Below are 15,797 nucleotides of genomic sequence, written 5' to 3'. Positions count from 1 at the left end.
TTTTCTCGCCTTCTGCTACAAACTGTCATACATATTACTACTTAATGCTAACACATCCCAAATAGCCCAGCTTAAGTACAAAATAAATTTTCAAAGTCATATGGTATGTTTTTTAAAAAAAAGTTTCCCCCAAAGGTAAATATCATAAACAGTTCTCACACTATACAGCTCAGAACAAAGTTCACTACATCCAAAATCCATATTTATGGGCATTTAGCACAGACTACTTCTGGATGAGCACAGCTTTCTGAAATTATGTGTCTGAGCACAGTTACATATAGTCTGCATATTAAATTAATCTCTGTGTAATATTGGATTTGGTCACATTTTCTATTCCTACTGACATTAAATAGCCTGTCCTTAGTACCTATATGTGGAGAGGCTGTGAATAACCCTCATATATAAAATCTGTCTGGTAGTACAGAGACAGTCCTTCAGTGATTCATGGAACTTGCTTATACAGGGTTTCTGCAGGTCTCATCAACCTTTACTAAGCCACCCCCCCCCCACCAAGCAAACTCCCACAATGTAAATGTACCAACAGGTGCATGCTGGGTAAGATTTTCAGTGAGGACCACCTAGCCTGTGCTTTGCTCAGCCTTTAGGAAGTGTCTGTGTTATTTTTGACAGCCTCCGCTCTAATTACAGCCGCGGAGCCAAAGCTCACATTTGTTAAATGTTATCAAACGACGTGCAGATGTGTTTTTCCCCCGCCCCCGCTTGCGTTTATCTTTGAGAAAGTCAAATAGTGAGCTAGTTAGCCAGCTGTGACCGGGCTGCTAATGTGAAATGCACACGTTTGAAATGTAAAAACCAGGAATTACAAAGTTCAGGTTGCACATGTGTCAAATAAATAAATAAACAAAACGTTAGCTGTTAGCTACAGAGGAGCGGACTCTGGCTACAAGGCTACTGCGCCACCTCGGCTCACAGTCCCCCGAAGTTACACAACACACCGGGGTAGGAGGTCGGCTCCACGATGAAAAACTACAAAAGGTATTTATCATTACACGTCTTGTTCAAAGGTAATTGTTGAAATTTTAGGAGACTGACATTTTCTAAACAAGTAACTCATTCGTCTCTTGTTTAATAACAGATAGGCTGTTGCAGGGGGTGTTTTATAACGTCAACGTTAGTTCAGTGACACGTGTTTATTTATTTATGCTTTTACACTTTTAAACAGATTTAAATGTGCTTCATTCAACTTTTATAATAGTTTCCGGTTAAGTTAGACTGCTGAAGACACTGAATTAAAAAGCCATAATGTAAAATTAGATTGTTTGGTGTTTCAGTCTTTTGCTTAGGCCTTTTCATATACAAACTTATATATTCACTCTGCCACTATTTAATGCCACATGCTTGTTTACAGCAGGAGAAGAGGAGTTACTAATAATGTTAAGGACAGTTCACTTTTATTCACAAATCCCAGTGCGCTGTGATAGTGAGGGAGGCATGAGCAACACAATAGGACCCTGAAACCAAAGCTTATACTGTATATGACACTGCTGTTGTATGTTTTTCCCTAGAAATTTGATTATTTATGCATATCACAAACTAGAACTGTACAGAGTCAGTTTGCTGAAGTTAAAGTTTTTTTTTAATATATCATTTTTCTTTCACTTTTCAAGGTTAGAAGCCGATATGCTTTTGGTAGCACCAGTACTATTGGTCTGCACACCTTCCTGTCAATCTGTACTATCCTCTTTCTCAGTGGGATCACTCTAATCCAATCCCAAATATATTACTTGGTCCTCACTGAGATAAGGCATACTGGGGGATGTTAGTGTATCCATATGAATTAAATGGATGGCAACGTTATCAAGATCATCCAGCAGGTCAAGGCCACTCTGCAAGAGGATATGATGTAGCCAAACTGAATTTTTTCAGGCAGCCTTCCTTTTTTTAGTCCCACCCGGAGTTTTGACCAGCCACCCACACCAAAAGAAGAAAGTACCTCCAAGTACCTCTGTTTTTACACCTCACCTGTGTGCTTAAAAGTGGAGAATATATTGTATCTCTGACCTAATTTAGAATAATTTAGGATAATTTGGTTTGTGTTGCTTGAATTTGGGAGTTCTTTTTTATCAGATTTGTGACAAGTCAGTTCAAGATGACCTATCTCAACACTTTCTGTCTCTAATCCAATAGCCAGTGCAGATCACTGCTAATATCCACTGTAAGAAATGACCATAATCAGACCTGAATTAACCATTTGAATTTCACTGTGTATGTTTGTGACTTAAGTTTATAGTCTTTTATTAGAAATTGTACCATACTTAACATTATTTATTATCAATCAAGGGGACACATTTACACTTGGTCCCAGCACATGATTTAAATTGAAGACTGCAGATTGCAGTGAATGCAGCTTCTTCAGACAGTTGAGCATCCCACAGAGTTTGTCATCACTACATGGCTAACTTTGACAATACTGTATGGCAGCAGTTGTCATGAAAATGATTTATTTTTTGTGGTGCCTTCTCGGTTTTGCTGCTGCAGTGTTTGTCTTGATGTTAATATGGGATTTTAGCTGAAACTTTTGTTATTGGTCATCCCAGGGGAGTTGCTCATGCTTTGTCAGTATGGTCTGAAGCATGTTGGCCATGAAACTTAATTTAATGAAACTTAATTTTTCTGTCCACAGCTGTTCAAAGGCTGTGTGTGACAAAATTGTGACTATATCAGCTTTGACTTAGTCACTGGGCTAATGTTGCCTATCTTCCCTGGGACATGAAAGAAAATACCAGCCTTTCAGATGTGAAACTTTATTAACCTAGTACATGGTTACTAAAAGCTGCTGTGTCCTGAAAGCTTGACAGTTTCATCAGTGTTATTTCAAGAATTAGCATGTCTACATCAAAAAGCTTTTTGCCATTAAGGAGAATCCAGCCAGTATTTTCAGCTCTAAGGAATGTCCCTTTTACCAAGTGCTTATTTGAAAACCTAGAAATATTAAGTATCAGTGATGGCATGAAAAAGTAATTTCACATTTCTGTGTGTGCTCTTAGTCCCTGTAAGTTTATTACTTATTCATTTTTTTTCTCTTTAACATTTCACAATATGATGTTTCATCATAATCATTTCCAACAGAGAGTTATGAAAATGGCAGGCAGATCCCTAGCTTCTCTAGCTGTTCTCGCTCTGCATATCATATCAGTGGCTTTAGGATTAGTCATTATACCCAATGTGACCTCAAGCAGGTGACTCCCTTTTTTAATTTATTAAGTCCTTTCAGTGGTTAGTGGTTTTAAGCAACTTGTTACCAAGTTGTTTGGAATGTCCCTTTGTCCTCATTATGTAGTTTGTGTAGCCACATCCTAATTAGGCAATTTGTCATGAATTCAGACTTTACCTGTTTGTGTTTGAGTACATTGTTGAAGATCTGAAATGTTTTCAGCATCACTAATTATCTAATGAACAGGCAGAAATTTGATCTGATTTATACAAGCAAAAATGCAAAACAACACAAGCTTAATATTTTTTTATTTGGTTGTATGAGTTTGATGTGGATTTTCTTCACCTTGGGCTTTATGTAATACCTTCAGTAGCAACAAGACACCTTACAGACACAGACTGCAGTCCCCAGCACAGTGTGTAAATTGTGATTTGTTCACTCAGTTTTGACAATCAATGCTGAATAAGAACACAACTTTTCGTCGTCAAATGGCACCTTTAATAGGTAGACAATAATATCAAAAAATAAAGCAGTTAGCTGTTATTTGCAAAAGACATAATGTGTTTATTATAGGGTTGCAACTAACAATTATTTTCATTTTCAGTTAATCTGCTTATTATTTTCTGTCATTTAGTCTGTAAAATGTCAGAAAATATTGAAAAATATCTGTCCAAGAAGGTGACTGGCTCAGTTGTTTTATTTTGTCATACCAACAATCCAAACCCCAGAGAAAATCAGGCAATGAAATAAAAGAAAAGCAGAAAACAGCAGTGTTTTCCACACATTCTGTAGAAAATGATCAAGATAGATTTTTTTTTTCTTCTGGCAATTGGTTAATAAGCCAGTTATTGCAACTCTACTTTTAGAACCTCTTACCAGTTTCCTATTGACTAAGGGATGGTAAATATTACCAGTTCGTCTGAGGCTACAGTGTACCATATTATTCTGCCATATTATTCCAAACCTATTCTGAACCTATGCTTTCTTCAATTGTTTTTAATCTTAAGGCAATATGTCAGAAAACCTTACATCCGTACAAAAATAGTGGGCATTTTATTATGACTGTTTTGTTTTTTTTTTTCTTTTTTGTATGCGTATTTGTGATCGCTGGCAGTGGGAGGAGATGGAGTGGAGTGTGAGATAGTTGAGATGAGAAGCTGTCTGTGGTCAGAGGATGTGGTAGACTGCTTGTGTTGGGTGATACTTGATCTGATGTTAATGTGCTGTATTGTGTGTGGGAGGGAGTGAGTTGAAAGGGGGAGAGGGGAAGATGGGCAGATAATCCCGTCTGCCTGATGAGATTGAATGCTGGGATTGATTGATCGCCTAATCATAGGAGGAAATGGGCCTGAAAATGAATGGGACTCTGCCCTTGGCTTGCAGTGGAGCTGGATGGTTGGGTTGGAGGGGATGTTAGCTGCAGAAAGACATGGCCTTAATGTGCATGAGACCTGATTTCATTTGTGTCTGATATACAGTTATATGATCCTGGCTAAATGATCAAATAAAAAAGGAAGAGGGGGGACAGCGAAGGGGATGTAAATCAAGCTTTATTGCTGGAATATTACTTTTTCATCTCATCTGAAATTGATGCTTTGAGAAAAGAGCAAGAATAAAAATTCATCATGAATTTGGAATTGATAGAACTGTGTGCAGGTGCAGATACCCGCTGTCCTGAATCTAGTTGATTGGCCAGTAATAGCTACTGCATTATGATGATTATTTGTAGGAATGAGTATTGTTAGGGTTTTATCAATGCTGATATTTATCAACACTACTCTCTATCCCTGCCACATTAATACTTATCTGTATGCTTACCAGTATTCTTCCTTAATGTAAGGGGAGGTGCACCAAGGCCTAATGTGCCCTTTATCCATTAATTTTGTAATTTAGCCCCTTTTCCATTTTAACCTATCCAGTGTAAATAAAATATATAGAATTTATATAGAGAAACAATGTAGTCCTGCAACACTTATGGTAGTTCCTATGGTGCTAACAAGGAAAAAGTTAATTCAGCAGTAGGCAAACAATGTGCAGAATCTTAAAAAAGACAAATAATGATCAGATGGTGAAAGTGGTACTTTGTAGTTTGTTTCTGAACAATCACAAATTGGTACCAATTTATGACCAGCCTTCAGTTTCCTTTCCTAATTCTGTGTGTCATTATTTGGTTTACAGTATTATTGTCTAGGCCAGAACGATTTGTTGGGTCGAATTGTTCACAGCTGGATGGTAAGATTTTTAACAGGTCTAACAAATAATGTTCTCCTGCCACCACTTTGTCCCTGCCCTTACTGCCACATACTTGCTCAAATGATGACAAGACTACTTAAAAAAGGAACTTGTCACTCCTGGAGAACCCAATATATGCTGTTCCATCTCACAGGCCCAGAGACCACTATCACCAGTATATTAGAATGTGGAAACTAGCTCCGTGTTTGATAGACCTTGCTTTTTATGTAGGACAGTTCACAGAGTGAATGCTGCCAAAAGACATCACCTTATACAATGAATGAAGTGGCTGACTTAGCCTGGCATCAAGGCAGAGTCAAACCAATAGGTTTGCCTTGTTGTTTTATTTGGCTGTGCCAAATGTCACTTTGAGTTAGTCTTTATTTACACGCTACTAGTCTCTATTTCCAAAGAAGCTTTGAAAAGCAAATACCTGCCAGACCTGGAGCATTTATAACTATTTTCTACCTCATTATTGACAGCAGTAATAATTTTTATGACACTAAATATAACTTAATATAAGCCCAATATAATGAACATTTCCTTCTGATAAGGCAACTATGCACAATATTAGAAATATGCACAGTATTTATGACTATAAAATAAAAGCGTTCTTTTTTTTGTATGGCCTCACTACCAGGTGCACCTCTTTGTGTCATTACTTATTAATGTAATGCCAGTTCCTTTACACTCTTAGCCTTTAATTTATTTTGTTTGCTTTGTTGATCTGGATGGGAGCCTTCATCAACAATTGCCTTCTAAGGGAAAATAAAGTTCAAATAAAGAAAGATGTTATGAGATATTTATGGCATTTAAACAAAGTCACTGTTTTGCATTTTAATTTGTAATTCAAGTAAGTTGGTGTTTACTTAATTTGGTCTTTTAATTTAGTCCTGAATATACAGTAGCTCACGGTGGTTAAATGACCAATTTGTTTAATGAAGTCATCATTAACCACCTATTAATTCTTAACTTGCCTGACTGTTGACTGCTAAAAATAGTTTTATTAGTGTGAATATAACTTTAAATTTAAAAAAGGGAAAAAATACTATTAAACAAGCAATTAGTACATATAGGTGTGTGTGTGTGTGTGTGTGTGTGTGTGTGTGTGTGTGTGTGTGTGTGTGTGTGTGTGTGTGTGTGTGTGTCACACTGTTTGAATATACAGAAACTCCTTTAACCAGATGTAGTGTTTGTTGTGGCCCTCCTCTCTGTCTCCCTCTATGGCTAAGTGTGCATGCTGCATTTGTTGGTGATTGACTAGAAGGCTGTTGTGATCCAAAGCTTGAAGCCTGTGAGTGGGATGACTGAGGGGAAAATGAGCAGCCCGTATAAAGAAGTGGAGGTACTGTGGGCTAAATGATCAATGGCATTGATCAGTCAGTCAATCCTGGAGTCTATATTCTTCTCTGTTTACACTCTTCCATTGCCACTGTGTTAAACTGAGCGTGCTCTAAGCAGCCACCTTAGGGACCTTCTAAAAGCTGGCCTCACACCCATCATTGATTGACATGTCGATTATCTTGGAAGCTGTTGACAGCACAGTTGTTAGCCGTCTTAAACATTAATGATGATGGGTAGTTGTTGCCTCGAGTTACACTCCTAAGAGAAAGAGACATTCATTTTCAAGCAAAGTTCAGCACTTTGAATGAGGTAAAATGCACACAAATTTGTCGAAGATAGTTTGTGAATGTGCCATTTTTTTGCCTATTTTGATTTGTCTCTGATGTCTTTCGTCAGCAATGTAAGACCACAGCTAAAATATTGGGCATAGAAATTTTAAGACTGTAGAAAAACTCGTACCCCTCCAAACTACCTGCAGGATTTTAAGAAATGCACTTATTTGCAAATCTGACAATAAAACAGTGATTTTCAATTTTTGTAAGCACTGAAGTTTTAGAATTTTGACTTTTTTCAAACAGTTCTCTCTTTTTTCTGTCTGTCGAGATAATTAATAATGAGGAACACTGGGATTTCATCTTCCTTTAAACTTAATAAGATTGACCTTTTTTATTAAGATATCCAAACCTCATCAGTCAGCTCATTACATCTCTGTTCCAAAACAAGAACAAACACATATAATATAGAGATCTGCAAGCACGCTGTGCAATAAAATAATGCTGAATGTACACATACATTTACTTGCAGAATTTCATAAAAATCACTTGTAAGCAAAATTGTTCAGGAGCTCAAGTAAGTGAAATCATCACCAGATCATGTGTGTGCGTGTATGTAGGTATGTGTGTCTTTTTAAGGATAATTGCGTGTGCACACTCTACCATATGCTCAAACCTGTTTCTTCTTTTATGCGTCATTTACTGCCTGTAAACAGTTTCTGTAAAGCAGTTTATAGATAATTTCTACAAGTTCCTTGAGTTCCCCTAAGTATGTGCCTTAGTTATACAAACTCCTCACTTTAATAGACACCCAGTTTATAGGCTGACACTGGCCTGGCTGCAGCGACCAGTGCCTCTGAAAGTAGTTGTACCCCAGTAAATGCTAATGATCAACCCTCTGCATGATGCTCTCAAAGCAGAGAAAGTGGCAGCCTCAACCTGGCGTGGGTTTCCTTTTATTTGTCGCTCTTTTTTTTTTTTACCTTAAGCTCCTTCGCATTCCTTCCAGCTTCCGCAGGCCTCTTTTGGTTGGTCAACACATTAAAAATTGTGCTGCCTCTTCACAAGATTGTCTTTAATCTTTTGCCTCTGCCATATCACCTCGAAACGTGTGAACACTGATATGATAATGATGTGGACCTGTCCAGGGTATTAGAGTTAAGCTGGCTGATTAGGCTGCACATCGATTAGTCTATCACTCAGCACTGGCCAGGCTTGGGCATATGTGAGGGAGGTGGGTTAGATGGTGGGTGTGAGTGAGGACTGACAGCCATTTCTGGAGAAATAACCTCACATAAGGTGACTTGCAGACAGACACACAACAAAACAGAGTTTTGGTGTAGCATTATGGAATTAAATTACTTGTTCTACTATATATATATATATATATATATATATATATATATATATATATATATATATATATATATATATATATATATATACTGTATAATTACTTCATTAGGCAGTGTGGGTCTTTAACTCCTTGGGCTTTTTAGGCTTGTCTTTAGGGTTGTGTTTAATTTCCATAGTGCCAGAAGTAAACTAGATTACTGAATACATTGCTAAATTACACTAATGACAAAGACTTTTTCATGTTGTGTCTAACAGCTGAGTTATATTTTTGACTTGCAGTATTGCTGTGTATTTTTGCTCAAGCCCTTCATAACGTTTTTCAAAAAGAGACTGCAGAAGAGAAGATGTGATGATAAAAGCAATGTAGAAGAATTCTGTCAGTATAAGACAATAGACAAAAGTGTTTCAACCTCTGTGGCCCAGTGCAATTGCCATGCTCTGGTAGTGTTATAATAAAATATGTTTGTATTCTAGCACACATTTCAACAAACACAACTGGCTCAGTTGATGGGTGATAATCAATGGTCATAGCACCTGCACACCTTCTTGTTAACTGCCAGTTAGAAGCTGTGTATTAGGATTTGGCTGTTCAGATCTTCTACCCTGAGCACTGACAAGATTGTCATGTCAAACTTAGGACTAAAAATGCAGGGAAATAAAAAAAAAAATTTAAAAATGATAAGTAAATTCAGAATCAAATATAAACTGAAGCAATGTAATGACCGTAACCTTGGATAAAAGGCTCAGCTGTTTAGTCTCTGATGATAGTTGACTGTGTTTGGGAGGTTAGCAGACCTGTAAAACATATATGTAACTTACATGTAACACATGAGAGAAGGACAGTGGAAAGAAGCAGAGGTGCAATTTGGAAACATGAAATGAGTATGATAAATCTAGGGGAAGGGAGAGACGTAGCGAGAGAGACGGAGCAGGCAGTGAAAGGTTAGGACCCTCTGCTTGCCTCAACACTCAGATGCTTTTAATCCTGGAGCAAAGTCATTAGGGATCATAGCTACAGAAGAGGCCAATTAAAAGCTGAGCATAGGCAAAAGACAAAAGTCTGGACAAAGGGATGATTTGCTGCAGGAATCCAGGCCCAGGGAATCATAAGGCCTCTTGCACATCTCTTGGAACTGTGATTTGTTTTTCGAATAATTATTTTCTACATGGTAACTTAGACTGGCCAATGCCTGATGAAAAGTATATCTTCTTTTTCACCTCTGACATTTTTTACCTCCCACATATACTGTATCTGCATTACTTATACCTACTGTATATTAACAAAGCACATTGAAACAAACATTTAAACCTTGGAAGGCTTAGAAAACATCAGCCATTAACAATAAAAAAATATTTAGTAGCTTGAAAGAACAAACGTGATCTGAAGAAATGTATATGTTTAGAAATTTGTCCATTGGTTGGTTTAAAACAGTATTATTTATCTCTTAAACATATTATTGTCCATGTGACTTCGTGAATAGTCATCTCTCCCATTATTAACTGTTATAGCCATACCCTTTGTGAATGCACTGTGTACTCTTCCTTACAGACCCAAATACACACTGTATAGAAATCCTCAATTATCCCTCACAAAGCTCCATTTTGCTCCAATTAGCTGCTAAATCTATCTCTGTAGTGATTTAATGCAGGGATTCAGCGAGGGGCAAGGGTTTGATCTGCACTTCCTTGTTTACTGAAATAATTGATATTATCAGATTCTTGGTGATTAATGGGCTTACTAAAGTATACCAGGGCTCAGCAGCTTTGCTTGAATGCAAAGCTCAAGAATCATATTACGTATATCCCTGGAGTCAACTAATTACTGTGTTGAGGTAGCCTGGCTGTGGAGTAAAGACTAGAGAGATGGAAAATTGTAAAAAGTGTTAATCTTTTAGGAAAGTAAAATATCACTTTCCCTTTGGTGGTTCTCTAAAGTTTCATTTTCAGTGGTTCATAAATTCTGAAAAATTGCACTCCTGTGAAAGTTTGATTAATGTGACGACAGTGACAAGTTCAAAAGCAAAAAAGGCAAAAAAGGAATGAGAAAAAATATGTTGCAATAATTTAAAAAGGCTTCAAGAAAATTAATATAGGTTGTTTTTATGATTTAAAAAAAAATGGGTTGAGAAGCCGAATGCTGAGTTTTGTCAGATGACTAGATGACTTTTTTAAAAATCTGTTTCCTTGTACACGGAGCAACACACGGTAAAAACTCTTGTTTTTGAGGTACCTTCCTACAAAACTGCACTGGAAATAGAAAGGCAGGATTGAACCAACGGACATTGTGACTTGCATCTGTTCACAATTTCAGAGCTAAATGAAAAATCAGTTAAACTGCTTTTAAAATAGACACTTAGACAATCAGGTTGATTGGCTGTTTGACTGGCAATGCTGTCCATAGGAAGGGGCCTTCCATGGTGTCCTGGGAATTTATGATGTTATACTGTACCTATAATTTTATAACAATGACCAGGGTGTGCAGTTTTTAATTTTCTGAATATATGGAAACCAGATATTTTGGATTGAAGAAAAACATCAACAATATTGCATATTTACAAAAGCAAAAGTATTCATAGATAAAAACAGGAACTACAGGCATTTGACAGACTAAAAATACAGATGTTCCCAGCTGCTCCCACCCAGAAGAGTCAAATGTTTTGTTAAAGCTTACATAGATATCTAATACATGGAAGATTTTATGAAAAGAAATCAGTACTTTTCAAAGAGACTTAACCTGTTCTAATGCTCTGATACAGTACAGGCAATAAATACATATCTCTAGTTACTGTTTAAAATATTCAGATTCTGAATTAATTGTTTGAATATGCAATTAGGTAAATAATGTTTGAAACACTTCAGTTTATTTTCAGTTTATTTAAAAAAACTGAAACAGCAATTGACAAGGTCTTTTCTGGTCTTCACACTGCATACATTCAAATATTCATATACTTTGCAATGCATACATGAAACACAGTTTCTCTGGATGAAAGGCTTCTGGCTGAAAGGAGAGCAAGTTATAGGAATTGAATGAATAGATAAAACCTGTGTTGTAAATTGCACTGGGTTTAGTGGGCCACCATGGGAGATGCAGTGTGAGGTTGGATGAGATAAGCCAGCCATCTTTCTCAACTAGCAGAACCTTCTGAGAACTATTAATAATGAAACAACATGCTGGTTTGTTCATATTCACAAATCATGAAAATGGCTTTTAGTTGCTGTTACAGACCTTTTACCTGTCTTTTCAGCTTACACTAGTGTGGGAGTTTGTGAAAGGCACAGTGGGAGCACACTTTGCCCTTTATAGAGCTTTTTAGTTACTGGTGGAAACTGGTGTTTGGTTTGCAGAGTCCAGCATGTGTGGGCCTGTAGAGATGGTGTGTCAGAAGTTCTGCAACAGCCAGAATGTCACTCTGATGCCCAGCTGCCTGACTTGCAGCATTCACCTGGCTGGATCTTTTTTCCTATGGTAGTTTTAAAATATTTTTTTTATGGTATTTTCATCACAATGTCAGAATTAATGTGAGTTTCTCAACTAGATTGCAAGTTAGCGAAGAATACGAGGTTAAATAATTTATTTATATTTAACTGTAGAGGTGAGAGTGTTTTACTTCTTGTCAGAATACAACAGGTACCACTGTCTCCATATTATTCAGGGGGAACTGAACCATCATTTACTGCTTGCCTGTCTGTCATTATTTGCAATGCTGATGGATGGCTCATTCTCTAACCCCCTCCATCCCACACTGCAACTGTGGTTTGCTGCCTCTTTATTTCTTTTGGTTTCTTTTTTCCTTTTGCTTGGCTTCTATCGTTTTCTTTGTGTCTCTCTGTAGACTGTGAGCTGATATCATCCTTTGAAAAGGTAATGATCCCACTGTGTTAAGATTATGTATGTGTGCTGCACGGTGTAATAGCCTGGCTTTTTATTGCCTGCCGCATACTAATCCCACAACTGAACGAATGAGATGACACCTGCAGGGAGCTGTGTGTGAGCTGCAGCCTCACATGAAAGAATGGCCATTAAAAATGATCAAAGAAATTACTGCACTCGGCTGCACAACACTGCTCTCATGCCTGGCTAGGTGTATGTCCTTCTGCCCCAACACATACACGCACTGACATGCACACACATACACATACACACATGCATGCGTGGACTTGCACTAATTAGTTTCTCCCTCTGATGGATATTTTCCAAGTGATCCTCTGTGGAAATGTCCTGCGCATAGTTGCCTTAGGCTCTCTGCAGATACTGATGCACCCACGCTTGCAGATCGGAAATGGAGGACAAGCGTGAGTTCAAAATGATAGTCTGTTCTCTATACCCCTACCACAAATTATTCATAGACATATTACCACAAGTGTTTTCCAGCTGAATTTTTATCAGACCTTTTCTTCAGGGGTCTTTTGTTATATTAAGAAATGCTTTCAGAGTTTATTCGTTGCATTTCATTTTCCTTGTTTGCTGTATTAATGACAAAAGGACTACACTCTTTAGGAATGAAGAGATTTTAGAAACTCAGTATGCTTGAAAATACATTTTAGCAATTAGCAAAGTGTTGAACTTTTGCAGCGGAACCATGGTTGAGTCAGTTTTAATCTTAGCAGGGTCTGCCCTCCTCCAGTGTATCCATTTAACTGTCTTGTGAGTTACTTCCTCTGTCATGATGCTGCTCACTTTCTCCCTGTACCTGTGTGTGTGTGTTTGTTCCTTCGCCTGATTGTGCATCTGTCGGCCTCTGCCCTTGTCACCAGGGGCCGCACATTGGTTGCACGTCTAGCTTGGAAAACGACACAGTGTGAGCTGAGCAGATGTTCTTAACAGTGAGTCCTGGCTGGAGAGAGGATGACATTTTTCTGTAGTTTACTGATGCTCATAACAAATTTAATATTTAAGCTCTGTACTTCTGCACCAATTTATTTCCTATGTAACCAGGAATAATAACTATTTGTTGAATGTCTTGTGTGAAATGGCAACCACTGTTTAATGTGCTATCACAATCAACACAGGAGTGGTCTCATTTATGTTAAAGGGAATGCAGAAATTAAGAAACGGCCCCTGCAGCAATAAGTGTTGCACGGTATACTGATACTAGAAAGGTATCGTGATACCCTGATGTTAAAATTGGTACTATACCTTGTTTTATAAGTATCAGTACTTGATCGACAGTTTTAATAAGAGCTGTATTTTACCATCGGAGTTGGACAGGAAAATTAAGGGCAACATTTTTTTTTTTTTTTTTTTTTTTAGTTCTTAATGTAACTAACATAATTCACTCCTGTTTTGCTATGGCCTGACCTGTCCAGGGTGTACCGCTGCCTTTCACCCAAAGAGAGCTGGGATAGGCTCCAGCAGATCCCTGTGACCCTAAATAGGAATAAGCAGGTGTAGATAATGGATGGATGTATTATAGCCTCTTTTCACACTCTCCACGCCAGTGACATTGTCAAAATATTTTTTCTTTCTTTCCATGTTCTGTCATCTGTGATTCCATCACTTTTTCCTGATGGTTTACTTTTTTCCCCCCTATGGTATTGTTTCAGTAATGGTACCAACATGCTTAGGCAGGTATTGGTATGGAAGTCATAAAAGCTAGCAGCAACTAAAAACAAGCAACATTCTCATTGTAATTGTAAATGATTATTGTACTATATACAGTTTTTTCCTGTTTTGAACATAAGCTCGCCAACGCAGGGGGAACATGGTTATCATAAGGATTCATTTTACTAAGAGATTCCTTTTCTCTTTACTCCTCCTTTCTCCTGCTTCTCACCCCTCCCTTTTCTCCCTCAGCAGTCCATTTTAGAACCATGTGGCTGCATGGTTTGGTGGGTAATTTCACTGCCTTTTCATGTGTCGGAGGGCGAGAAATCCTGCTCCATTAGGTAGTGTCATCTTGTGATGTATGATGTATGCACAGAAAGGCAATCTGATGTTTATTCATGACTTTCAAGGCAATGCCTCAGCTAAGCCCTCTGATTTCCTTTTAAGGAACAAAACTACGAGCGATTGAGACTTCAGTTTAAAGGCACACAGACCATCCTGCAGCACTTCTAGGTTTCTCTTTTCCTCTCTCTCTCTCCCTCTCTCTCTCTCTCTTTCTCTCACACACACCCGTACAAATACTCTCTCTCTCATCTCTCACCCTCAGTTCTTTTTCATCTCTTTTAAATTCTCCCTCGATATTTTTTCTGTCAGATTTAATTTATCTGACCCTTAGAAAAAAGAGCACATGCAGTTATTTCCTTCTGATTTTGCCTGGCTGTCTCCCAATCTTGCCTCTGTACTTAACTAAGGACTTTGATGAAGAGATGAGTTTAGATCGTTTTTATAGTAGGCTGGCACATTAATGAGACACCACCACTGTGAGACTAAAAGGCCCCCTGGTCACACATGAGACACACACACACAGAATACATAAATATACTGTATTTATACTATATATTGTACTGTGTATGTGACACAGGTACAGTCCTATAAAGTTCTACCTACTTATGTCCATCTTCATTCCATTTGTACTATTGACTATGCAAACAGTCTGGTGTTGGATGTAATCTGTAGTCATCTCAACTGCAAACCTTGTTTGTAATTTTGACTGCAGATCCAGTGCGTTTAAAAGTAACCAATAATTCAAAAACCTTTTCCGTATTTGTCTTGTAAATGACTTTTTAATGGTAATAAAGCCACACCTATCCATCATACTAACAGAAGTCTGTGCATGCCTTTGATAGGCCTCCTCCTATGAACAAATGGTATCTATTAATATTCTCAGTAACCAACCTTCCTACAGTGCATACATCATAATGTATGAGGGACCCACCGCCAGAGTAACATGCACATTTATGATAGCCAGCCATGCACTGTAGGTGTGTTTGCATGTTGTTAGCCTGAAATTCTGTCAAAGCTCAAGACTGTAGTGCCACCTGCCAAGTGTTGTTTGGCTGCTACCTGCATGTTGCCATAAATTGATACCTGGATGCCTGAGTAGCAGGACTCCACACACATATAAGGAGGAAGCACCAAAATTCTACTTCTTAGACCTGTTTACTTGGCTTTGCAGATGTCATCATCATATTAGCCATAGACAGCTCCCTCCTCCATCACTTTATTTTTGATTTACATAGTCAAAGTGCACTGTGATGCAGTTAGCATTTTGGGGGGGTGTTATGGATGAGCATGAGTGAAGCAAATGAGTGCATTTTTTTGTTTAACATTTGTAATGCTGTGTTAATAACCATATGCTCTTGCCTTGAGTGGTGCATATTCTAACCTTATATGATAAATAATGCAAATGTAGCAATCTCTGCAAATGCCAGAGAAAATGAGGTGGAGGAGAGGGACTGGGCAAGGGAGTGAAGGGGAGAATGAGAGCAGGAGCTAGCATAACTAACTGATTGTTGTGCTGTCAAATTGATTT

The sequence above is a fragment of the Mastacembelus armatus genome, chromosome 3 (assembly GCF_900324485.2).
Source record: "Mastacembelus armatus chromosome 3, fMasArm1.2, whole genome shotgun sequence".
Classification (NCBI taxonomy): Eukaryota; Metazoa; Chordata; class Actinopteri; order Synbranchiformes; family Mastacembelidae; genus Mastacembelus; species Mastacembelus armatus.
The sequence above is the reverse complement of the archived record's forward strand: the minus strand, read 5'-3'. Positions refer to the sequence as shown.